General features: G+C 36.7%; 2 long non-coding RNA genes across 10 annotated transcripts; both read right to left on the bottom strand.

Moving 5' to 3' along the window:
- Positions 1–4,470: 4,470 nt before the first annotated feature.
- On the bottom strand, positions 4,471–6,404 carry LOC136424479 (uncharacterized). Its single transcript, XR_010753894.1, has 2 exons — positions 6,287–6,404; positions 4,471–5,344 (listed from the first exon to the last, which is right to left on the bottom strand). It is a non-coding gene; the product is annotated as an uncharacterized lncRNA (long non-coding RNA).
- Positions 6,405–6,486: 82 nt separating this feature from the next.
- Positions 6,487–27,171, bottom strand: LOC136424350 (uncharacterized). Of its 9 annotated transcripts, none has more exons than XR_010753867.1 (6): positions 26,600–27,171; positions 26,365–26,485; positions 25,462–25,989; positions 8,235–8,938; positions 6,929–7,024; positions 6,487–6,570 (listed from the first exon to the last, which is right to left on the bottom strand). It is a non-coding gene; the product is annotated as an uncharacterized lncRNA (long non-coding RNA). The 9 variants fall into 9 exon arrangements; XR_010753868.1 differs by having other exon boundaries at positions 26,365–26,445; XR_010753873.1 differs by lacking the exon at positions 26,365–26,485.
- Between the last annotated feature and the right edge of the window lie 247 nt (positions 27,172–27,418).

Below are 27,418 nucleotides of genomic sequence, written 5' to 3'. Positions count from 1 at the left end.
ATCTTCATTTTCAAAACCGACTTCACATTCTGCTAGTCATATTTTACCAGATGGAGAAAATCGTCAATTTACTTCACGTATGCTATCTACACTTAGTCTTAGAACATTATATACACTAAGGCATCTCAGCAATACAATGTGAAACTCTTTATAGCATTATATCATAATAGATACAATAGTTTGAATCACATCATAAGCCTGTTCATGTGATAGTAAATGTCATAGCTGTTTGCTGATATTTCAGCAGTACTACTTTCAAAACAACATTTTATTGTAGCTATTCTAATTTCATTATAGATATATATTTATCAGGGTATGTAGAGATTAAAATCTGACAGAATCGACTAGGACTCTGATCAGGATCTCTACTGGTACAATCGGCGATTCTACCGGTAGAGATCCCGATCGGAATTTTTCCGTGCATGCCATGTTGATATTCGCAGAAAAGACAGAACGTTTCAACTTCGATTCATGTCACTTAAGATTAATGGCAGACCAGTCTTAGTATTGCGATCTCTGTTGACAGAGACTCGGATCGCAATCTCTACTGGCAGAGTCCACGATTCTGCCGTATCACAATCTCTATCCTTACATCTATAACATATCCTTGACTAATCGAACATCACTCTAACTTGCAGTTAATCTTAACTGCGTAACAGCGTATTCAAACAACATCTGTCACAGTGAATTCGACATGGTTCAAAAGGAAATGTCATCAGAATTTGTTCAGCCCAAAATTTCAACTCTATTCGACTTGTACTATGATATTCATAGAGATACTGAAAGTAATGTTATTGAACTTGTCTAAATTCATAGTGACATGTTGCGAAGACTAGACGATGAACATATAAAACCTGTAACATACAAGGCAAGAAATACACTTGATTTTCTCTACCAGTCTTAACCGAGATGCATCTCTATTAAGTACACTCATAAAATATGGACTACCGTATCGTTAAGTAAATACAGTTAACAACAAAACTATTCACATCCCAAAATTATCTATATCTCTTGTATATTTGTTGCTTTTCTTGGGAATTAACAGCGACTTTTGGCAAATTTTTTGATAATTTCATATAGTTGTCAGTTGTAAATCAAGAATAATTGTAGTTTGGTCTCATTTGCACAAAAAGTATGACTGTGAACTTGAACAATGAAGTGTATGAATAGATAATTACGAGCATAGCATCTTTTGTAAAATCATGAATAAAATACCATCGAATTTTATAAGTACTATTAGGTATTCACATCAACAATCTTTCCACTTTGCATTGGTAGCTAGCGTAAAAGAACAAAACCATTTTACATATTAACAAAATCAATGAAAAATTAGATGGGGATTTATAATTTTCTTGTTAACTGTGAAAAATAAAGCATAGCTAAAACTCTGTAACCAGCAATAAATTAATGTATAGATACTGAAAATACCCAAGGTAAACATTTTTGAAACCTCAACGCTTTTATAAAGTAGCCTGGGTATCATCCTCCGTAGTTACCGCTGTCTCCCACAAGCACTGATTTACGGTAAGCAATTAATAAGTAGGAGCCACTATGGAGGATGGTACCCATGCTATCATTAAGTAGTTTTTCTAATACATATATATATAGTATTTTCTTCTCTATTTTCTAGCCACTTGAACCTGTTTCAAATACTACCTCAAATGCTATCAAATTTTAGATGGATTAATCAAGCTGTTTATAACATGAATAAGATGTTAGGCTTAAAGCTTAGTGCGCAAATCCGACAAACATTTTGCGAGCTTTTGTACTAGATTCACATGCATTAAACTTGCAGCAGAAGTAGAGGAGAATTTTGACAAAAAAGTTTCATTATCTAAGATTACAAGTAAATTCGATTACAAGGTTAGAATAGTGAAATTACAGCTAGTCATATATAGAGAGGGAGAAAATGCAACACAGAGGCAAAGGCAAAAATAATTTGCGTGCAGTTAGCCGTGAAACGTTGTAGGGAGTGAATAGAAGAACATCAATAGTACAATTCAACATATCCTGAAACAAGAAAAACTACAATGAACACAAAAAGGGTGATACAACTAGCTACAACTAAGAACATGACAAATAATAGATTTTCAAGACAGAGACCAGGATAAAAATTAACAATGTTTAAAATGTTGACTTCCACATTAAAAAAAATATACAAAAAAAAAAAGAAGAACATTATGCTTTAGCCAGTGTTGGTTTGTAATCAGAATTTTTTTTTTTTGGGACAGAACAGTTTAAACCGTTAAGAATGGATCTTCCATCATTCAATTTTCAAAAAAGTCTTGGCCAGAGCAAGAAAGGAGTCTATTGTTACTACCATGGATTTAGAATATGATCTGGAAGATTCTTTCAAAATTTTTCATTATGTTTGTTGGTGCAAAATTTGCAGGTCAGAATTCTTACCCAATGAAATCAAATTTGTGCTGGCCGATGTAACGAAACTACTTGTTTGTAGCCTAATGCGAACCCAAAATCGTGAATTTTATGGTGTTGTTACATCCATATTGTAAAAATGCATGCATTTTTTTTCTCCACATCGTTGCGGTTGGCGCTCTCTGATTGATTTTCTAGTTTCGTGTTGGGGTGGGGTGGAAACTACTGGGAAAGTTTTTATATTGGCGACATTGTAGGTGCGTAGACCGTGTGCGATACATTGGTTACAGGTTGTTTCGCTACCTTGTCAGTTCGCTACAGTGCGTTTCGCTACATGCAAAGTCGGATTGCGCGATAACCAGCTATGATAGATGCCATGATTTAATCTATTGATTTCTGTAAATACGTAAGTGATTGTAGGAAAACGACTTCTAATTCTATGAGTCTATCTGGAAAAATAACATTCAAATGTAGCGAAATGACTTCTGCCATGTTGCGAAACGACTATAGCGGACTGACAATGTAGCGAAACGACCGGATACCGATATAGTGGGGCACAGAGCCATGCGTGAATGGAGGATATGTTACATATGTGGCTATGTGTGAGCGGGGAAAATATCACACTACGTAGTTGGAAACACATGGCTGTATTTCATGAGGGATGGGCAATCTACAAGCAGATGTTTGGGCGGAAGATTGTCACATAAACGGTTGTTGCTATTTGGAAAGGCCAATGCAGAATGGCAGAGTTTTAAGTGAATAAGTACACTCCGTCAACACCGTTATACTTCATGACATAGAGGGTTACCCTTAATTAAAGCACCATGGATTTGACACCGAAGTGATGCCCCTTTTTCACAATTTTTTACCGTATTCAACGAAATCTTCATATATTTGTAATTGGCATGTTGCTTTTTAGACGTTTTACACGTTCCACCTCTACCAGGTAGTCGAAGAAAGTTACAATATTCCACCCAACATCTGCTTGGAGATTGGGCATTGGATGATGCTTCATAGCCGGCTGTGGATAGCATCCTGGTCAATGCTGTCCACAGTTAGGTGGGTGATGAGGTCACAAAACTAAAAAAATCACACCAAGAGCGCAAAAGTTTAAATCCAGCATCGTAATTTCTATAATAAACCAGGATGTACAGGCTTGCAAAATATATAGAAAATCAGAAATAAGTTTTTTGCCTCCCTTGGCCAAGGCTTAGTCATAAACGCAAACAAAATTCTGTAAAAAATCCAACTTTTCAAGTGGCTTGAAATCATGCACTGCAGTTTGAAATAAGGACGCTAGGGAGCAATCATTCAACCACTTGGAAATGCATTGTTGAAATAACCAAAAAAAAACAATTAAAGAATCAACAAACCGACGCCGGTTAAAACACAACGTTCTTTACAGTGACAGTTTTAGATTTAAAAAAAAGCGTTCGATGATGTTTTTTAACAACATGTTATGGTTACTCCGATGATGTTACTTTCATGAAGTGTTATGAGTATATTTGTATGCGAGGCTGAGGCTGTAGTGATGTTATTTGAAAGAGGGTCTCTGAGTGAAGTGCTTCTACCGGTGAAGTGCCGTGTTTAAAATGGGTGACGTGGTGCAGGAGGCGCAGGCGCAGGAGCTGATGTTAGATGGGTGGTTGTCCTTTTGCAGTGAGAGACATCTGTTGTTTATTTATCTATTTAATCTCTCTCCCTCTTTCTCTCTCTTTCTCTCTCTCTCTTCTGCGCACAAATTCTCCAACAGACATTCACTCACACATACACATACACACAGACCCCACACACTCACACACACACACACAAACACACACATACACATACATACATACACAAGTACGTGCATACATACACACACACACAATCACTCATTCTCTCACACATACATACACACAAACGCACGCACACACACACACACACACTCACACACACATACACACACACAAACGCACTCATTCACACACACATACATATACACGCAAACACACTCACATGTATATTCATACATACACACAAACACACACACACTCACACACTCACACACTCTAACACACACATCTTCACCTGTGATTTCATGAAATGTTAGGATGAGTTGTTTAGTGATTTTATTTCAGACAGGATGAAGCATTGCTTATACCGTTAGGCACTAGCTATGATATTGAACGTCAGAAGTGATAGCCATGATTTAGATCATATTTGCTCTTTTCAAACGTTTTTAAGTTAAACGAACAAATTTTTTATCATTGTCGTTAGCTCAATCTACCTTGGGAAAAAAAACGACAAGAAATTTTGTTATTGTTTTACAATTCGAATACTAAACGCCAATTTCAAAAGACATTGACCACTTTATGAAATTTGAACTGAATGTTCTTGCCCATTTGAAATTCTTCAACATCGTCATTGATAAATGGTATTTTTCATGTTGCTTTTTAATCTAATTTGATAGATGTCCTTATTTGGCATTGTCTAAGTCTCTTGTTTCCAACTTGAAAATGTGTGGACAGAAGATGGTTCTATGGCGTCGTGTCGACAGATGAAGTTTCGCTTGTGACGTACTTTGACAGTCGAAGTTGTCTGCTATTGTCTGTGAAAGTGTGGTGGCTGTAGCGCGACTTGAAGTCGACAGGTGGCGTGATTTTTAAGCGAAGAGCATCTACAGACCTCTCATGTCCCCTGTAAGCACTGTCCCAGGTACTAAACTATTGCAAGTGACAATTTTGATCGTGTATTTTTAGGTAGTTGCACCATAATACACAGGCTTGCAGTTGACAGACGTCGTTGTTGTGCATTGTTAAAGTGTCTGTTTCCATTCGGAACGTGTGCAGACGGTTGTGTGGTCGCTAGGTGTCGTGGTATTGGTCTCTTGTGATGCACTTTGACAGGCAATAGTTGTCGTTGTCTGCCATCGTCTGTGGCTGTGTGGTAGTGTTTTAGGTGTTCCATGCTGTTTTTGCCCCAGCGCCTGTATGTGTGACAGTTTGAAATGTTTACCATGTAATCATGTATGAAATAATCACGAACTTAGAGTGTACTTTTGTGTCGATGAGCTGGACACCAATGTTTACCTGCTCTACACCAGGAGGATGACAACACTGACTGAAAGAAAGTTAGATAAACAAACAAACAAAACAGAATACAATCATTCAACAAATTTTGTAGGCAATACAGTGGAAGTGACGTTATCCTTATTTTACTCTAAGCTTGGCCGGCTGTAGTCCTCTTGAATCATGGAGCTGCTTGTCCATACTGGCTATCCCTGGCTTGCCTGTGGTGTCCTCTGTAAATGATTAAGCCGTTGTTAAATGATCAGGCGGTTATTTTATATTTGTCGCTTTATACATGCATCTTGGTGATTGCATATCATCTATAGAGGACGGAGACCGGACCCCAAAGAAATATGAATTGGTAACAGCTTATTTGATGCAAGAAACTAATCTCCAAGCAGATCTCCACGGTGCCAAAATCGTACAGCCAGATAAGTTGTCAGGCACCTTCGGGATCTGCCTCAACTCAAACAGACTGGAGCTTCTCGGGCTAGTTTGTACGATTTTGGCACCGTGGAGATCTGCTTGGAGATTAACACACTGTACTGCCCAGAAGGGTTGTAACTATACTTGCTTCAGCAGCTTTGCTTTTCAACAAGCAAGACCTCAGATGAACCGATAAACGTCAGACAAGATGGAATTTGTTACATCTCATCAAGAGATAGGAGGAATGATGATGTTGACTATGATGGTGATTTTTTATTTTGCAGACATTAAAAGCATGTCTTGCTGATTTCATCTAATGTCACACCTAATGCTACCTGTTTTCTCAATATATTCTACTTACTTCTTGTGCCAAGGGCCTTAAAGTGTGTGGTCTTAATATACATAACAACATGGTTTGAAGGAGAGAGAGTCACCTTTAACCCGCGAAGGATCATGGGAAACCATCGTTGGAATCCGCCATCTTGTTTCATCAGTCACCTGGTCCAAAGGAGACAATATAAAGTTTAATGTCCATCAAATCTCTAAATTCATTCGTCTAACAGCTTAAAACGTACGTGGAAAGTACAAAATCTTATTAGAGTAGAAATATCATCCATCCTTTATAATAGAGAAAAGAGTATTACTGAAAGCGTACCAGTCTTTTTGGCCGGCTACTCGGTGGCAGTGGGGCATTCACGATAACACATGTGAAATATACCTGTAGTAAACAATAAGAAATGAGTCAAGGCGAATAAGTCGATTCATCAAGTCTAGGACAGCATCGACTTCAGTACTGGTGTTCAGCACTCGTTGTCCAGTGCTGAATGTTATCAGAGCATTCTAGTGCTATCGCCAGCTTTTCTAGTGCCTTTCCAGTGCGGAGATCATAGAGTGCCTCACTACTATTGGAAGCCTATTGCTGACGTATATCTAACACTATGAAAATCCCAGTTCGGAAGCCATCCTCAGTACTGGAACCGAGTGCTGAAAAGGGAGGGTGAGTGGCCGATGTTTTTTGTAGTTTTACATTCCGAAGTGTTCACTAAACATTGACCAGGCAAGAGTGAAATAAGTACCATTTTTACGACGTAGAAATTGAAGTGTGTGGAACAGAGCTTGTTGTAAGCAGGCCAGCCGGAATTGTGTTGACGTGCCAAGCCTTGACAGTGTTCCTGACAAAAAAAGTTGATATCAGATCATTCAGTTATTCATGTATCTATTCCATCGTACATTACTATTCTAGCATTAAGATAGATAAGTTAATTGGGGGGGGGGGGGGGGGGGTCGTACGATGCCATATGATGTTTTATACATTATTTTGGTTCTTCATATTTCAGCATGTTTTTTTCTGCTTCAATTAACTTATAAGATGGCACCGCCCTCAACGGAATATGCCTGGGGCATATAATTACCTTTGTTTTGTATAAGACAAGTATACCTTGTAGAATTCCGTTTTTCCAAGTCATCCTATTGTCATTTTCAACTGAAAATCATCGAAAAAATTCTCGTTTTTAGCAACTTTTGACAAGGACTTGAAACATCGTCACGGGGAAAACGGACAAGGGTTCAACGAACTTCGTTGGTAACAGTTGTTTTTTGTAGTCAAACCAAACCGGTTTCTTTTACGATTGAGGTACTCGTAGCTGACGTGGAGGTTACACGTGAAACAGCAGCAGCTCGACCCTGTATGCTTCATTAAGCATTAGTCAGCCGTATTATTATTGGGAAGGTCAAAAGGCTCACAGTGTCTATAGTTCTGAGTTTTACGTACATTTAAAGATGTTTATGGAATGAAGATTTTAAAACGTAATAGAAATGATCTGTCTTTGAATTCAAGTTTTCTAGAGCCGTAGGACACCTGTTCACACACACAGACTCACATAGGAGATCTGTTCGTGAATAAAGCTCAGAGAACCTTACACAGTTGAATGGCCATATTGAATGGTCACACTTATTTTTGTCTGACCTTACCTCACCCCTCATGATCTCAATGAAAAGCAGCTGGCGACTTGAGGATATCATGAATTAAGAAACGTTAAAAAGACCCTGGACGGATTATCACTTAGATGATAAAGACGCAAACCTACTTAAATATGACACTAAAACGTCTTTGAAAATACAGTCAAACTTGTACAAGTGACAACCTCTACATAAGGACCACCTCGCCAATGTATCCACATTTGGTGGTCGCATTTGAGAATTTTCCCCATGGACACAAGCATTAATAATCCTGTCTATAGTGACTACCTGTCCATATAGACCAGGTTGTATTGGTCCTATGAGTGGTCATCTTGTACAGTTTTGATTGTATCGCAAAACTACACGGAGGAAGATTTACAAAGGCCAGGCAAGATACAGTCCATTAGATAAAGCCTCGATTACCAGTTTGTTGGGTCAGACGATCTGTACAAATGGTCCCCACAGTACACATGCCGAAGACAGTGTCAGGCACCAGGCTAGCCATACCCATGTCCAAGAGAGCGAGGCTAGGTTGGCGGTTGGATACATCCGTTCCAACCTATGACTTCTTCCAGAAAACCACAAACATATGTTATAAAACGAATAACTTCAACACTGAGTCTTCTAAATATATAAAGCATGAAAGAAAGGAAGTAAGAATTTGGCATGTATACAGGCAAGGAGGTTAACCTCCTTGATACAGCATCATACTATACAATGCGTGCAAAAGAATACTACACTACAGGTGTATGCTGTAAAGACAGACTGCGTTGAACCTCAAATGTTGAGAAGACAGATTGTCTTGTTTTTGACATGCATGGCGTAGGTTTTCTCGTATCATTGATAAGAATGCTCGAATCTGTTTTGTGTGCGAATGCATTGAATTTATAGTATACGTATCTTGATGTAACAGTTACGTGCAAGTGAACATGCATGGAAACTCCATTAAGAGAGAGACAGTGAGTGGTAATTGTTGTTTATTTTAGTTACTTGAGAGGGGTAACTGTTATTCCCATACGTGCTTGTTACTGGACCTATGTGCAATCAGTGTGCACTGTGTCTGGTCGAACTGTTGGATGGTTGGCGACTGTGACAAGAGGTTATTTGGATGTGTTGCTGAAATATATCTGGAACAGCAATTCGAGTGAATGATTGTTGCATATATGATGGTCGTGTATCCTGTGATTAACATGTACATGTATAGAGAAAATTATGTATTGGTCTGGACAGTGATATTACTATGCGATTGTGAGTGTTGCTGAAATATATCTGGAACAGCAATTCGAGTGAATGATTGGTGCATATATGATTGTCCTGTATCCTGTGACTAACATGTACATGTATAGAGAAAATCATGTATTGGTCTGGACAGTGATATTACTTTGAGTGTGTGTGTGTGTGTGTGTGTGTGTTGCTGAAATATATCTGAAACAGCAATTCGAGTGAATGATTGTTGCATATATGACGGTTGTGTATCCTGTGACTTACGTGTGCATATTGAAATAACAGGTATGTATTACTGTAGACAGTAATATCATTGTGTGCATGTGTGTGCGCGTGTGTGTGTGTGTGTGTGTGTGTGTGTGAGTGTGTGTGTGAGTGTGTGTGTGTGTGTGTGCTGATGAAATATATCTGGAACAACAATTCGAGTGAATAATTGTTGAATATATGATGGTCGTGTATCCTGTGATTAACATGTACATGTATAGAGAAAATTATGTATTAGTGATATCAGTGTGTGTGTGTGTGGTGTGTGTGTGTTTGTGTGTGTGTGTGTGTGTGTGTGTATGTGTGTGTGTGTGTCAGTATGAAGTGAAATGGCATGTAGATAATGGAGGTAGATCTAGATGAAATATGATTATGGCATGATACAGATTGCTTTGTGAATTTAGGTGTTAAATAAATAGAGGAGAATACGTGTGTATCGACGTTGTTTGTGTCAGTGGTCTGTGTGTGTGTGTGTGTCTGCTGTGTGTGTGTGTGTGGGGGGGGTGTGGGTGCTGTGTGTGGGTGCATGTGTCTGTGTAATTGTAAAGAAAGGCAATGTTATTGCATCAATGAACTGTCAAATGTGTGTGTGCAAATGCACTGGTCAGTTTGTATGCGTGTGCATGAGTATTTGTAAGACTTAAAGTGTATTGGTGTAAAACAGTACATATGTGTGTGTGCATGAGTGTGTGCGTGTGTGCGCGCGCGCGTGTGATTGTAAAGAAAAACAATGTTATTGCATGAGTGAACTGACAAATTTGTGTGTGTAAATGTACTGGTCAGTTTGTGTGTGTTAATGTATAGGTGATTTGTATGTGTTAATGACTAGGTGGGGTTGTGTTTTAATGTATACGTAAAATTGGGTGTACATGTCAATGTGTGGTGATTGTAGTATTTGCTAATATGTTTTTGAAATGTAGCATTACGTGTTCATGTATTGATGAGGTTGTGTTTGTTGCTATGTATGACTTAATGTGTATGACTTTATGTGTGTATGCGCGCGTGAGTGTGTGTGCGTGCCTGTGTTTGTTTGTGTGTGTGTGTGTGTGCTTGTGTTTTTGTTTTGTTTTGTTAAGGAAAGGAATTAATGAACGGATAAATGAGATACTGCTTGACTTTTCAATTGCTCTTTGGATGAACGAAATAGTTTTGTAGCTACATTTTACATTGTAAGTGCTGTGACATTTCTTAAGAGAAATGCATGTCTATGAATGTATGGAAAATGTTTTAGTTAGTGTGTACAATGCAGTAGTTTGCAGTGATGTTATGTAGTTATATCGTGATTTGCATTAATAGTTGTGCAAAGTTTAAGTATCTAAATTTTTTCATGTATGTCTATGTGTGTTGGTTAAATAATGATATGTGGAAGAATGAATGTCTAGGCATGTGGGGATTAGATTTTTCAAGTGTAATACATTATGAGTGTGTTGTATATAAAGTGTGTTTGTGTGAACGTGTGTGTGTGTGTAAATGTATTTGTGCGTGGGCGTGTGTGCGCGTATGTGAATGTGAACGTGCGTGTGCTTGTATGTAAGTGTGTCTTTGTGAATGTGTGTGTGTGTGTGTGTGTGTGTGTGTGTGTGTGTGTGATATTATTTGACGAGATTCGTGACTGTGCGGTAGCGTTGTGCACATGTTGTTTTTGAGTGTGGTGTAATTCAAGCAAATGGCTGATGATATGTGTGTGTATGTTGTATGTTAGTGTGTTATTGTGTGATTTTTTTTCTGCGCGCGTGTGTGTATGTGAGTGCGTGCGTGCCTGTGTGTGATCTGTATATGAAGTGAAATGGCATGTAGATAAGTGAAGAAGTTGTCGATGAAAAATGATAATAGCATGATGCAGATTGCTTTGTGGATATATGTGTTTGATAAATAGATTGTGTGTGTCTGCGTGGTGTTTTGTGACTATATTCAATGTTATATGTAATAAGAAACTATAAGTGACTGTGCAGTAGCGTTGTGCACATGTTGTTTTTGAGTGTGGTGTAATTAAAAGAAACGGCTGATGATATGTGTGTGTGTGTGTTGTATGTTAGTGTGTTATTTTGTGCCTTTGTGTCTGCACGCGCGCGTTTGTGTGATGATGTTTTGTGACTATATTCAATGTCATATGTAATAAGAAACTATAAGTGACTGCAGTAGCATTGTGCACATGTTGTTTTTGAGTACGGTGTAATTCAAAGAAATGGCTGAAGATATGTGTGTGTGTGTGTTGAATGTTTGTGGGCGTGTGTGTGTGCGCGCGCGCGTTTGTGTGGTGATGTTATGTGACTTAATATTCAAATGGGATTGTGTAGAAAGAAACTCATGTGCAGTAGCACATGTTGTTTTTGAGTACGGTGTTATTCAAAGAAATGGCTTCTAGGGGTGGGTGTAATGAGGGAAAAGTAATGTGGGTGTGAGAATCTACGCAACTCTGTGTGTAACATCATGTGAATAATGTGTCTGCGTTTGTACTATAGAAGTAAAACGGATGGTATGTATTTGATAATGTAAGATATTTAACTATGTAGCTAAGTCTATTTGTAAGTTGTTCTTTGAGTCTAGTGAACTGAGCAGTTTCAATGTGGTAATATAGTGGTGAGTCTGTTAATGTGTGTGTGTTCGTGTTTTCTGATTTCGTATGTATATAGATTAACGTGCTTGTGTGTTTTGTGCATTAATATATTGGTGAGTTTGTATGTGTTAATGTGTTGGTGAGTTCGTATGTTTTAATGCGTTGGTGAGTTTGTATTTGACTTTGTGTTAATGCGTTGGTGAGTTTGTATGTGTTGATGAATTTGTGAGTTTGGACGTGTTGATGTGTTGGTGAGTTTGTATGTGTTAATGTGTTGGTGAGTTCGTTTGTGTTAATGCGTTGGTGAGTTTGTATTTGACTTTGTGTTAATATGTTAGTGAGTTTGTATGTGTTGATGTATTTGTGAGTTTGGACGTGTTGATGTGTTGGTGAGTTTGTATGTGTTAAGGTGTTGGTGAGTTCGTTTGTGTTAATGCGTTGGTGAGTTTGTATTTGACTTTGTGTTAATGCGTTGGTGAGTTTGTATGTGTTGATGTATTTGTGAGTTTGTACGTGTTGATGTGTTGGTGAGTTCGTATGTGTTAATGTGTTGGTGAGTTCGTATGTGTTAATGTGTTGGTGAGTTTGTATGTATTAATGTGTTGGTGAGTTTGTATGTGTTGATGTGTTTGTGAGTTTAAATGTGTTAATGTATTTGTGAGTTTGTATATGTTAATGCATTTGTGAGTTTGTATGTGTTGATGTGTTGGTGAGTTTGTACATGTTTGTATATGTTTATGCATTGGTGAGTTTGTATTTGTTTATGTATTGGTCAGTTTGTATATGTTCATGTATCGGTCAGTTTGTTTGTGTTGGCGACTTTGTGTATGCTAATGTATTGGTAGTTTATAAATGTTTATGTATGGTGAGTTTGTATATGCTAAAGTCTTAGTGAGTGTGTTGATTAATGGATTATTGATTGTGTGTGTGTCATTATAATGTTGAATTTGTGTTTGTTTATTTGATGGTGCGTTTGGATGTTTAATGTATATGCGAGTTTTTATGTTTGAATGTTTTTCAGACTTTGTGTGCGTTAATGCATTTATGGGTTTGCATGCATGCATGCTTTCTTGAGATGACATGTTAGTGTAGTGATGAGTTTGTAACGTTACTGATTTTGTATGTATTGGTGAGTTTGTATGTATTGATATGTTGATGGCTGTGTTTTGTTAATGTGCAAGTTTGTGTATATGAGTTTGTGAGTTTGTGTGGGTTAATGTACAACTATTTATGTGTATGTGTATTAATGAGTTTGTCTGTGCTCTTTGGTGTCGAGTCTTTTTGTGTTAATGAATTGCTGAGTTTGTATATGGTAATGTGTTGGTGTATCGGAATGTGTTGCTATATATTTGTGTGTTGGTGTTTTCAATATATTGGTAAGTTTATGTGTCTTAGCGCATTGGTGAGTTTGTATGTGTTAATATATGATTACGTTTGTGTGTCTCCATGTATTGTTAAGTTAATGTCGTTAATGTTTCGTGAATGTTTTCTTGCTGATAAGTTGCTGAGCATGTGTATCTTGTTTTCTTGGTGAGTTTGTGTGTGTTCGTAGGTTTATGCGTTTGTGCAAATGTGTTGGTGGGTTTGCATGTGTTAATGTATTGCTGTATTTTTATTAATGAATGGGTTGGTGAGTTTGTATGTAAAATGCGTTGGTGAGTTTGTATGTATGAATGTATCAATGAGGATATATATATAAAATTGTTGGATGAGTTTGTTTAAATGTGTTTGTGATTGTGTATGCATAAATGTGTGGCTGAGATTTTGTACAGAAATGTTTTGGTGAATTTGTTGTATAGATTTGTTGGTTAGTTTGTATGTATAAATACATGTATTAATGAGTTCGTAGGTATGAATGTCTTGATGTGTTTGTAGGTATGAATGTGTTTGTGAATTTGCGTGTTTAAATGTGTTTCTGAGTTTGTATGTATACATATGTGTGTGAGTGTGTATATATAAATATATTCGTGAGTATGTATGTAAAAATGTTTTCATAAGTATGTATGTATACATGTGTTCGTGAGTATGTATATGTATGCGTTGTGTTCGTGAGTTTGTATGTATAAATGCGTAAGTGTGCTTGCATGCATAGATGTGTTGGTGGGTCTGTATGTATAAAGGTGTTGGTGAGTTTGTATGTATAATGGTGCTAGTGGGTTTGTATGTATAAAGGTGTTGGTGGGTTTATATGTTTAAATATGTTCGTGAGTTTGTATGTATACATGTGTTGGTAAGTTTGTATGTATAAATGTATTAGTGAGTTTATATGTATCAAAGTGCTGGTGATCTTGTACGTGTAAATGTGTTGGTGAAAAGTTATAAATGCATTGGTGAAAGTTTGTAAGGAAGAATGTGTTAGTAATGTTTTTTTACAGATGCATGGTAAGTTTATATGTGTAATTGGTAGGTGAGTAGGTAGATACAAATGTGTTGGTGGGTTTGAATGTGTAAATATGTTGGTGAGTTTTTATGTATAAATGTGTTGGTTCGTTTGTATATATAAATGTGTTGGTGAGTTTGTATGTATGAATGTGTTGGTGGGGTTTTATGTATAAAGATGTTGGTGGGTTTGTATGTTTAAGTGTGTTGGTGAATTTATATGTATCACTGTGTTTGGCGAGTTTGTATGTATACATGTGTTGGTGAGTTTGTATGTGAAAATGTGTTGGTGAGTTTGTATGTATAAATGTTTTGGTGAGTTTTTTGTATAAATGTGTTGGCGAGCTTGTGCAAATGTGTTGATGAGTGTGTGTGCATAAATGTGTGGTGAGTCTGTATGTATAGTGTGTTGGTGAGTTTGTATGTGCAAATGTGTTGGTGAGTTTGTATGTATAAATGTGTTGGTGAGTCTGTATGTATAAATGTGTTGGTGGGTTTGTATGCGTAAATGTGTTTGTGAGTTTGTATGTATAAATGTGTTGGTGGTTGGTATGTGCAAATGTGTTGGTGAGTTTGTATGTATAAATGTGTTGGTGAGTCTGTATGTATAAATGTGTTGGTGAGTTTGTATGCGTAAATGTGTTGGTGGTTGGTATGTGCAAATGTGTTGGTGAGTTTGTATGTATAAATGTGTTGGTGAGTCTGTATGTATAAATGTGTTGGTGAGTTTGTATGCGTAAATGTGTTTGTGAGTTTGTATGTATAAATGTGTTGGTGGTTGGTATGTGCAAATGTGTTGATGAGTGTGTGTACATACATGTTCGGTTAGGCTGTATGTATGAATGTGTTGGTGAGTTTGTATGTATATATGTGTTGGTGGGTTTGTATGTATGTATGTGTTGGTGGGTTTGTATACATGTGTTGGTGAGTTTGTATGTATAAATGTGTTGGTGGGTTTTTTATGTATAACTGTTTCGGTGAGTTTGTATGCATAAATGTCTTTGTATCAATTAAGTATAAACCTGCTGGTTGTATAAAGGTGTTGGTAAGTTTGTATATATACCTAAGTTGGTGAGTTTGTATGTAAAAATGTGTTGTGAGGTTGTATATATAAATGTGTTTGGGTGTGTAAAGGTTTTGGTGAGATTGCATGCATAAAGGAGTTTGATAGTTTGTATAAATGTGTTGGTGATATCGATGTATAAATTTTTTTGTGAGTTTGCATGCATAAATGTATTGCCTGGTTTGTGTGTATACATGTGCTGGTGTGTTAGTGTGTATGAATGTATTTGTGTTATCTATGTTTGGATGTGTTGGTGAGTGTATATGAATGTATTTGTGTTATCTTTGTTTGGATGTGTTGGTGAGTGTGTATACATAAAGGTCATGGTGAGTTTGAATGTACAAATATGTTGCTGGGTTTGTATGTATAAATGCGTTCTTGTATGTATAAGTGGGCTGGTGGGTTTGGACATGTATATGTTCATGTTTTGATGAGTATGTATGTATAAAGGTTTATCTAAGTAGGTTTATCTAAACAAGGAGGTCAAAAAAGATCTTATTACAAACTCCTTGCTATAACGTTACATGTGTTGGTGTGTGTGTTTATGTATTCATGTGTAAATGTGTTAGTGGGTTGGCGTATGTTTAAGTGTTGGTGAGTTTGTGTGTGTATATGTGTGGGTGCATTTGTATGTTTATATGTGTCAATGTGTTTGTATGTATGAAGGTATTGGTGAGTTTGTATTTGGTAATATGTTGGTATGTTTGTAGGAATATATGTGTTGGTGGGTTTGTATGTATAAATTTGTTGTTGAGTTTGTATAAACTAAGATATTGGTGAGTCTGTATGTGGTTAAGTTTTGGTATGTTTGTAGGAATCAATGTGTTGGTGAGTTTGTGTGTATAAATGTGTTGATGAATCTATATGTATAAAGGTGTTGGTGAGTTTATATGCGCTAATGTGTTGGATGATTTATATATGTTTAAATGTGCTTATGACTTGTGTTTATGATATAAATGTATTGTAAGGTTGTATGTTTACATGTCTTGTTGAGTTTGTATGTATAAATGTGTTGCTGAGTTTGTATGTATTAATGAGTGTGTGGGTTTGTAGGTATAATGGTATTTGTGACTTTGCACGCATAAAGATGTTGGTAAGGTTGTATTTATAAATGGGTTGGTGAGTTTGTATTTATAAATTGGTTGGCGAGTTTGTATGTAACTTTATAAAAGAGTTGGCGAGTTTGTGTTAATGTGTTGGCGAGTTTCCATGTATAAATGTGTTGGTTAGTTTGTATGTATAAATTTGCTCGTGTATTCGTATATGAAATATGTTTGTTGGTTTGTGTGTGTGTAACTGTTTTGGAGTGTAGAGTGTATTGGTGCCTTTTTATGTTCAATGTGTTTATGTGTTTGTATGTATAGATGTGTTGGTGGGTTTGTAGTTATAAATGTTTGTGTGAATTTGTATGTATAAAGATGTGTGTGTGTGTGTGTGAATTTATTAAAGAAGTTGTGCGTGTATGTTTATGTGTTGGTGAGTGCGTGTATGTAAATGTATTGGTGAGTTTGTTTGCAAGTTTGTAGATCTTGATATGTTCTTAAGCTTCTGTGTGTTAATGTTTTGGTGAATTTGAGTGTATTTATCGGTTGGTAATTTTGTGGAATTTTGTTCGTGTTAGCGATTTGTACATGTTAATGTATAGGTGAGGTAGTATGTGCGAATGTATCAGTAAAATTGTCCATTAATGTATTGCATTTTGTATGTGTTAATATTCAAGATGATTTAATTTGATGTTGATTATAGGTATTCATGTATTGGTGATTTTATGTATATAGGTATTGGTGACTTGGTAATGGTGTATTATGTGTTAAATATGTTGGCGAGTCTGTTGGTGGTAATCTGTTTGTGAAATTGCCGTTGAGTTTGTATGTGGCAATGTGACATTGGCAACGTGTTGAGAGTTTGTACGTGGCAAGTTGTTGTGACTTTGTTTGTGGCGATGTGATGGTGAGTTTATGTGTGTCCTTGTTTTGATGAGTATGCATGTGTCAATTTGTTGGAGAGTTTGTACAACGTGTGTTGATGAGTTTGTATGTATAAATATGCTGGTGAGTGTATGTATGAATGCGTTGGTGAGTTTGTATACGTGTGTTGGTGAGTTTGTATGTATAAATGTGTTGGTGAGTTTGTATGTATGAATGTGTTGGTGAGTTTGTACATATATATGTGTTGGTGAGTTTGTATGTATAAATGTGTTGGTGAGTTTGTATGTATGAATGTGTTGGTGAGTTTGTATGTATATATGTGTTGGTGAGTTTGTATGTATAAATGTGTTGGTCAGTTTGTATATATAAGTGTGCTGGTGAGTGCATGTATTAGTGAGTTTTTGTGCGTTAAGGTATAGGTGAGTTTGTACATTCTGGTGACTTTGTCAGTTTTATAGGGTAATGTGTTTGCGACTTTTGTATTTGCTTGTGAATTGTTGCATCGTATAATGTGTTGGCGAGTGTATGCATTGGCGAGTTTTTGTGTGTTAAAGTATTGTTGAGATTGTATATGATTATGTATTGAAGAGTTTGTATGCTAATGTATCGGTTAGTCTGTAAGTGTCAACGAGTTTTTTGCATTTCAATGCATTGGTGGGTTTTTATGCGTGCTAATGTATCGCTCAGTCGTGAATTGGTCAGTTGCATAAGGTAATGTATTGGTGACTTTTGTATTTACTTGTGATTTGTCGAGTTGTATAAGGTAATGTATTGGTGAGTTAGTATACGCTTGTGAATCAGTGAGTTATATAAGGTAATGTATTGATGACGTTTGAATTTACTTGTGAATTGTTGAGTTGTATAAGGTAAAGTTTTGGTGACGTTTGAATTTTCTTGTGAATTGTTGAGTTGTATAAGGTGAGGCTTTGGTGATGTTTGTATTTACTTGTGAATTGTTGAGTTGTATAAGGCAAAGTTTTGGTGACGTTTGTTTTTGCTTGAATTGTTGAGTTGTATAAGGTGATGTTTTGGTGACGTTTGTATTTGCTTGAATTGTTGAGTTGTATAAGGTGATGTTTTGGTGACGTTTGTATTTACTTGTGAATTGTTGAGTTGTATATGGTAAAGTTTTGGTGACGTTTGTATTTACTTGTGAATTGTTGAGTTGTATAAGGCAAAGTTTTGGTGACGTTTGTTTTTGCTTGAATTGTTGAGTTGTATAAGGTGATGTTTTGGTGACGTTTGTTTTTGCTTGAATTGTTGAGTTGTATAAGGTGATGTTTTGGTGACGTTTGTATTTACTTGTGAATTGTTGAGTTGTATATGGTAAAGTTTTGGTGACGTTTGTATTTACTTGTGAATTGTTGAGTTGTATAAGGTAAAGTTTTGGTGCCGTTTGTTTTTGCTTGAATTGTTGAGTTGTATAAGGTAAAGTTTTGGTGACGTTTGATTTTTCTTGTGAATTGTTGAGTTGTATAAGGTGAGGCTTTGGTGATGTTTGTATTTACTTGTGAATTGTTGAGTTGTATAAGGCAAAGTTTTGGTGACGTTTGTTTTTGCTTGAATTGTTGAGTTGTATAAGGTGATGTTTTGGTGACGTTTGTATTTGCTTGAATTGTTGAGTTGTATAAGGTGATGTTTTGGTGACGTTTGTATTTACTTGTGAATTGTTGAGTTGTATATGGTAAAGTTTTGGTGACGTTTGTATTTACTTGTGAATTGTTGAGTTGTATAAGGCAAAGTTTTGGTGACGTTTGTTTTTGCTTGAATTGTTGAGTTGTATAAGGTGATGTTTTGGTGACGTTTGTATTTGCTTGAATTGTTGAGTTGTATAAGGTGATGTTTTGGTGACGTTTGTATTTACTTGTGAATTGTTGAGTTGTATATGGTAAAGTTTTGGTGACGTTTGTATTTACTTGTGAATTGTTGAGTTGTATAAGGTAAAGTTTTGGTGACGTTTGTTTTGCTTGAATTGTTGAGTTGTATAAGGTGATGTTTTTGTGACGTTTGTATTTGCTTGAATTGTTAAGTTGTATAAGGTGATGTTTTGGTGACGTTTGTATTTACTTGTGAATTGTTGAGTTGTATAAGGTAAAGTTTTGGTGCCGTTTGTTTTTGCTTGTGAATTGTTGAGTTGTATAAGGTAAAGTTTTGGTGACGTTTGTTTTGCTTGAATTGTTGAGTTGTATATGGTAGAGTTTTGGTGACGTTTGTATCTACTTGTGAATTGTTGAGTTGTATAAGGTAAAGTTTTGGTGACGTTTGTTTTTGCTTGAATTGTTAAGTTGTATAAGGAATTATGTTTTGGTGACCTTTGTTTTTGCTTGTGAATTGTTGAGTTGTATAAGGTAATGTTTTGGTGACCTTTGTTTTTGCTTGTGAATTGTTGAGTTGTATAAGGTTATGTTTTGGTGACTTTTGTATTTGCTTGTGAATTGATGAGTTGTATAAGGTAATGTTTTGGTGACCTTTGTTTTTGCTTGTGAATTGTTGAGTTGTATAAGGTTATTTTGATGAGTCTGTATATCCTTCTGAATTGGTGAGTTGTATAAGGTAAATGTATTGGTGAGTTTGGATATGTTTGTTAATTGCTGAGTTTGTATGACCTAATGTGTTGATGACTTTGTATGTGATAATTGAAGGATTTGTATGCTAATGTATCGGTTTTGTAAGGGTCAATATGTTATTAAGTGTTTGCATGTGAAAGTATTGGTGAGTCTGTGTGTGTTAATGTATTGGCGAGATTGAATATGTGTAAATTGGTTAGCTTGTATAACCTGATTATGTTTTAGTGAGTTTTTATATAGTTGTATATTGGTGACTTTGTATAAGCTAATGTATTGCTGAGTTTGTATATGCTTGTGAAGTGGTAATTTTGCATCATCTACTGTATCAATAATTATAAGTCTGCATGTATAATTTGTGTTTTTGTGTATACACGTATGGTGGAGTTTATCTGTGTCAGTGCATATTAATGTGTTGTGTATGTTCGACGTGGTTTTGTTGACAGAAATGTGTTCTATTGTGTTGAGTTGGTCAATGTAATGGCTTTGGTATGTCAATGTGTTCGTGAGTTTTTGTCTTATTGTAGTGTTGACTAAGTGTGTGCTAATGTGATTGTAAGGTTGTGTAAATGAACGTGTGATTTTTGTACCGTTATGTATTATTTTGTTGTTGATAGTTGCATGTATTGATATGATAGAACGTGTAAATGCTTGTTTTGATGTATTGTTGACTTTGTATGCTAATGTGTTGGCTAGTTTCGTGTGTTGATTTCTTTGTGAGCGTGTATGTGTTGATATCTTGGTCAGTTGGTGAGTGTTAATATATTGGTGAATTTGTTTTTGAGTTATTGAATTTGTGTGTTCTAATGTAGAGCTATCGATGATTTATTGTTTTGACGCGTTTGTATTTCTTGTACTATTGAGTGTATGTAAACTTGTGAAGTGTTGAGTTTTTGTTAAGAGTGTGCCTTGGTGATTTTTATATTCTAATGTGTTTGTGAGTTTGCGTGTGATTGTATGTGTTGATAAGGCTATGCGTGTATGTTAACTAACGTTTAGGCGCGAGTTTTCGTATGCTGATATGTTTGTGAGGCTTATGTTGGTGAGTTGTATTGGGAATCTGGTGAATTTGTATGGTTTTATGTTCTGGTGAGTTTATGTATTCTGCTTTGTGAATTTGTGTAGTTTTGTTTATACTTTGGTGAGTTTGCATGTTTTAATGTATTGTTTAGTTTGTGTGTGTGTGTGTGTGTGTTTATATGTTTGTGAGCTTTTTGGCAATGTTTTATGCATGAATGTGTTGGTAAGCGTTATTGCAATGACGAGTTGCATCAATTTGTTGTTGAGATTGTGTTCGTAGGCAATGTTTAGGTGCGTTGGCGTTAATGAGTTGTTGAATCTGAGTGTAGCAATGTATTGACGAATGCATGTTCTAATGTCCTGGTGACTTTGCATGTATTGGTAAGATTGATCAATGTTTTCGGGTTTTTTTTGTGTGTTAACGAGGTTGTGAGTCCGTGTGTTGCTGCTTTTCTGAATTTTGATGTGTTGTTCAGTTTGTGTCTATTTGTTTCAGAGTTTGTATGTGCTGAATTGATGTTGTGTATATTATTATGTAAATTTGTGTGTGTTCATGTCTCGGTGATTTGGTATATCCTAATGTATTGGTGAGTTTGGTTCAGTAAATGTGTTGGTGAGGTTGTTTTAGTAAATGTATTGGTGAGATTGTTTCAGTAAATGTATTGGTGAGATTGTTTTAGTAAATGTGTTGGTGAGGTTGTTTTAGTAAATGTGTTGGTGGGTTTGTGTGAGCAAATGTGTTAGTGAGTTTGTCAGAATAAATGTGCGGGTGAGTTTGTGTGGGTAAATGTGTTCGGGGTTTATGTTAGTTAAAGTGTTGTTGAGTTTGTGTAATCTTATGTGTTGTTGAGTTTGTGGGAATAAATGTGTTGTTGAGTTTGTGTATAAACGTTTTGGGTGAGTTTGTGCGTGTTAATGTGTTGCTGAGTTTGTGTGGGTAAATGTGTTGGTGAGTTTGTGTGGATAAATGCGTTGGTGAGTTTGTGTGAGTGAATGTGTTGGTGAGTTTGTTTGAGTACATGTTAGTGCGTTTCAGTTTGTGTTGGTGACTGTGTGAATAAGTGTGTTCGTTGTTTGTGTAATTTGTTGTGTTGGTGAGTTTGTGTGTAAATGTGTTGGTGAGTTTTTATGTATAAATGTGTTGGTGAGTTGTGTGAGTAAATGTGCGTTGAGTTTGTGTGGGTAAATGTGTTGGTGAGTGTGTTAGTAAATGTGTTATTGAGTTTGTGTGCATAAATGTGTTGGTGAGTTTGTGTGTGTCAATGTGTTGGTGAGTTTGTTTGAATAAACGTTGGTGGGTTTCAGATTGTATGTGATGGTGACTGTGCGAATGAGTGTGTTCGTTGTTTGTGTAAGTAAAGGTGTGGTTGAGTTTGTGTGTGTAAATGTGTTGCTGAGCTTGTGTGGGTAAAAGTGTTGCTGAGTTTGTGTGAGTAAATGTGTTGCTGAGTTCGTGTGGGTAAAAGTGTTGCTGAGTTTGTGTGAGTAAATGTGTGGCTGAGTTTGTGTGAGTAAATGTGTTGCTGAGTTCGTGTGGGTAAATGTATTGGTGAGTTTGTGTGAATAAATATGTGTTGAAATTTGTATGTGTAAATGTTTTGGGTGAGTTTGTGTGGTTAAATGTGTTGTTGAGTTTGTGTGAATAAATGTGTTGGTGAGTCTGTGTGAGAAAATGTGTTAGTGAGATTGTGTGAGTAAATGTGTTGGTGAGTTTGTGTGTGCTAATGTGTTGGTGAGTTTGTGTGGGTAAATGTGTTGTTGAGATTGTGTGAGTAAATGTGTTGGTGAATCTGTGTGAGTAAATGTGTCAGTGAGTTTGTGTGAGTAAATGTGTTGGTGAGTTTGTGTGAGTAAATGTGTTGGTGAGTTTGTGTGTTTAGATGTGTTGTTGAGTTTGTGTGGGTAAATGTGTTGTTGACTTTGTGAGGGTAAATATGTTGGTGAGTTTTTGTAAGTTAATGTGTTGGTAAGTTTGTTGGAGTAAATGTGTTGGTGAGTCTGTGGGAGTAAATGTGTTAGTGAGTTTGTGTGCGTAAATGTGTTAGTGAGATTGTGTGTGTTAATGTGTTGGTGAATTCGTTTTATCTAATGTGTTTGTGAGTTTATGTTATCTAATGTCTTGGTGAGTTTTTATGTATGAATGTGCTGGTGAATTTGTGTGTGTTAATGTGTTGGTGAGTTTGTTTGAATAAACGTTGGTGGGTTTCAGTTTGTATGTGTTGGTGACTGCGAATGAATGTGTTCGTTGTTTGCGTAAGTAAAGGTTTGGTTGAGTTTGTGTGTGTAAATGTGTTGCTGAGTTTGTGTGGGTAAATGTATTGGTGAGTTTGTGTGAATAAATGTGTAGGTGAGTTTATGTGTGTAAATGTGTGTTGAAATATGTGTATGTAAATGTGTTGGTGAGTTGTGTGAGTAAAAGTGTGTTGAAATTTTGTATGTAAATGTGTTGGTGAGTTTGTGTGGTTAAATGTGTTGTTGAGTTTGTGTGAGTAAATGTGTTTGTGAGTCTGTGTGAGTAAATGTGTTTGTGAGTCTGTGTGAGTAAATGTGTTAGTGAGTTTGTGTGTAAATGTTTTGGGTGAGTTTGTGTGGGTAAATGTGTTGTTGAGTTTGTGAGGGTAAATATGTTGGTGAGTTTGTGTGGGTAAATGTGTTATTGAGTTTGTTTCAGTAAATGTGTTGGTGAGTCTGTGTGAGTAAATGTGTTGTTGAGTTTGTAAGGGTAAATATTTTGGTGAGTTTTTGTAAGTTAATGTGTTGGTGAGTTTGTGTGAGTAAATGTGTTGGTGAGTCTGTGTGAGTAAATGTGTTGGTGAGTTTGTGTGTAAATGTTTTGGGTGAGTTTGTGTGGGTAAATGTGTTGTTGAGTTTGTGAGGGTAAATATGTTGGTGAGTTTGTGTGGGTAAATGTGTTATTGAGTTTGTTTCAGTAAATGTGTTGGTGAGTCTCTGTGAGTAAATGTGTTAGTGAGTTTGTGTGCGTAAATGTGTTGGTGAGTTTGTGTCTGTTAATGTGTTGGTGATTTGTGTTATCTAATGTGTTGGTGAGTTTGTATGTATAAATATGTTGGTAAATTTGTGTGTGTTCATGTGTTGTTGAGTTTGTGTTATCTAATGTGTTGGTGAGTTTGTGTGGATAAATGTGCTGGTATGTGTTTGTTGGTTTATGTAAATGTGTTGGTGAGTTTTAGTAAATGTGTAGGTGAGTTTATGTGTGTAAATACGTCGGCGAGTCTGTGTGAGTAAATTTGTTGGTGAGTTTTTGTGAATAAATGTTAATGAGTTTGTGTGTGTAAATGCGTTGGTGAGTTTGTGTTTGGTAATGTGTTGTTGAATTTGTGTGAGTGAATGTGTTGTTGAGTTTGTGTAGGTAAATATGTAGGTTAGTTTGTGCTAGTAAATGTTTGAACGTGGTACGTTTGTGGGTGCATTTGTGCATATGTGTGTGTGTGTGTGTGTGTGTGTGTGTGTGTGTGTGTGTGTGTGTGTGTGTGTGTGTGTGTGTGTGTGTGTGTGTGTGCATGCGCGTGTGCGACTGTGAGTTCCTCTGTATATTTGGGCAAGTGTATTTTTGATTCTTGTATAGTGCCAAGAAATGAGTGCACAATTTAAATTGAGTTGAATAATACTTGTGTGTGAGTGCTTGAGAATCTGTGTGTTTATTCATGTATGTTTTGCTGTTTATCTGTTGATGTATCATTATGAATGTGTTAGTGAGTGTGTGTGTCCTTCTGTCTCGGGGAATATGTTTTAGTGTACGTGTGTTGACGTTGGTGTTATTGTTCGTGCGTGCATAAGTACGTTCAGTGAAGATATGTTATTTGGATTATCCAAAATGTATGTGATGATTAATGACTTGTATCTGAAGTAAGGACTGTCATGTTGATCAGCGAATGTTTATGTAACGTGTATCTTACTCATGTATGGTCAGCAAATGTTTTTTGAGTGAATGCGTGTTATGATATAACTATATGAGTGTATACATGTGCTGTAGCAATATCGTATTGCAAAGAATGACAGTATTTGAATTGTGGTGAATAGTTTATTTCGTATGTAATGTAATGGATGATAATTGACATGCCTTATGGGTCTAATGTGGTGATGAGTGCACTTGTTTATGTGACGAGAAAGTGCGATTGTGACCAATGTTCGTGTCTGTATATATGATAGGAAATGTTGTTTTGACTATACACTACAGTATCTCTTATATAGTGCTTAATCTATATTTAGGTGTGCTCTATAGTGTGGATCTATAGTGAGTTATGATTGTATGTAAAACAAAAGCGGTGGAAATGTTGCAATGGTGATTTTGTGTGCATGAATGGTTGACAATTGACTTGTGAGCAGCACCCTTGGCACCTTTGATCAGCGACCTCGGCTGCTTCCTTATATTGGTGACGGAGTGAGTTGCTTGTACGTGTTATTTGATGGACAGTAATGTCTATGTTGTACTTACCAGTCAGCAGAGAATTTGTTCCTAGAAATGTCAGTGTGGTATTTCCTTGTGGTGAGTATCCGCAATGCATGTACTATGTAGGTGGTGAAGATACTGTTTAAGGTAAGTGACAGTTATTTCTGTTTTGAAGAACATGTCGAGCAAATGTGCAAAAGTGTAGTGATAAACATCAACAAGTATGGATCACATACAGACCTGTGAGAGTCGATGGATGCACTGTTCTTGCTACTTAGTCATTTGTCATTGTTAACGTGTCTCGTATTCCATTGGAAAATGTGTCGACTGTAGTTGATGCAGTGGTTGTTATGGTTAATGTTGTGGTGAAATCCTTGTGATGAACGTATACATACGAGTGGATGGTCGACCTTGTCTGCAATTGTCTGTGTAAAGGTGTATGAACTATACCTGACCCGTAAGTCGACGTGATGTTTGTTTCAAGCAAATACGGAGCATATGCAAACGCAAATCAAAATCGAGGAAGGCTGATGCAAAGCGATGATGATTGGCATTGATGTTTTGATGTATCAGACACAAGAGGATGCATGGTGTGGAGATGAATGGGGTCTATGTTCCTGGTGTAGATATGGGTTCCTGATTGGTCAAAATTGGTCTCCTTGTTTGGTATTGTTTACGTGTCTTGTATAGTTCCTCTTGAGTAGCATGCGGACAGAAGATGGTGCAATGGCTGGTAGTGTCGTGGTTGTTGAGTGGTGTGGTGATGACCTGAAAGTGTAGTGAACGAAAATGTCTCTCTAAGATGTGATGGATGTGTAGTGAATGGCAATTTATGAACTACAAAATAAAACACATCTGCTAGTTCATTTCCTGTCAAGAAGCATTATTAACCTGACAGTGTGGAAGAAACTATCGACAGTAACAGCTATCAACAGTAGTTTTTTGTATGTAAATCATATCATGTTGGTCTGAAAATGCGATGAGGATACATTATGTCAAAGTGACTAACATCTATTTCTATGAAGGAGTGTGCATTATGTTTGTATGTTGTTTACATTTTCGTGAACGTGCATTTGATGACGGAGAGGATTTAAAGAGATGGTTGTCTTTACACGTGGGATGAAATGTAGGTGAGGGACTTACCTGTACGATGAGCAAGTCTGTATGTCCTACAAATGTGTGGTCACTAAATGGTATTTCCATGTCGAAAGTGGTGCGTATCCGCTGTGCATGTGGGTGAAGTATACGTAGTACTACGTACATGCTGTTTGGATGGGTGACATTTGTACTTTTGTTTCAAAGAACATTGTTAGTTGGTATGTAACTGTGCAAATCAAATGTAGCGATGAACATGATGATATACATGGTATATACAGACCTGTTACCGCTGCACTGTTCACAAGTAGTTAGTGATGGTATGTTTGTGTGTTGGTTTCCTCTGGGAAATATGTAGACCGTTGGCGATTCATTGGTCGTTTACTGTTGTTGTTGTTGTTGGATTCCATGTGATGAACATTTACATGCATGGGATGGCTGTTGTTTTGCTGCGATTGTCTGTGTGAAAATGTATTGTCTGGATCCGGCCCAGCATTTCATGTATTGTACGTAAGTACAGCAGTACACATATCAAACGCTATAAAAGCTTAACTCGGCATTGGCTGTAGTGAGTGATGTTTTCTTGTACCGATGAGATTATACACAATACAATATTGTGTTGCTGGACAAGAGTGTTTCACTTGTTTCTGTATGGCTGTGTTTCCCCGGGATTGTATGTCTGTTTGGTTGGCTGAAAGGCGTAGTTTGGTGGTGCCTTTTTCCGCGCGGAAAGTGTTGTGGATATAAATGACGTTTTTGTAGACATTGCTGTTCTCTTTTCTTGTGACGCTCTTCAAAATGCCGTGGAAAGTGGCCTCGGTTCTGTACTGTCTGTGCCTGTGTGCCTGTGTGTTTAGGGTGGCCCGATGGTCACTGCGTGTTCGTGGACTTAGACGCAATCGCTTCTTCTTCTGTTGCTCTTCCAAATGCTTTGGAATGTCTTCTTTGTGCGCCATTGTCTGTGTGCCTGTGTGTTTCAGGTGAGGATGTCCCAGGGATGAATGCTTGCTGGCTGAAATGTCATGTGAAGATGTTCGATTTATTCACAAAGATAGATGTATCATTGTGGTGTGGTGTGGTGTTATAAGGACTAACTAATAGA

The sequence above is a fragment of the Branchiostoma lanceolatum genome, chromosome 18 (genome assembly GCF_035083965.1).
Source record: "Branchiostoma lanceolatum isolate klBraLanc5 chromosome 18, klBraLanc5.hap2, whole genome shotgun sequence".
Lineage (NCBI taxonomy): Eukaryota > Metazoa > Chordata > Leptocardii > Amphioxiformes > Branchiostomatidae > Branchiostoma > Branchiostoma lanceolatum.
Note: the sequence above shows the minus strand (reverse complement) of the source record. Positions and strands in the feature narration are given on the sequence as shown.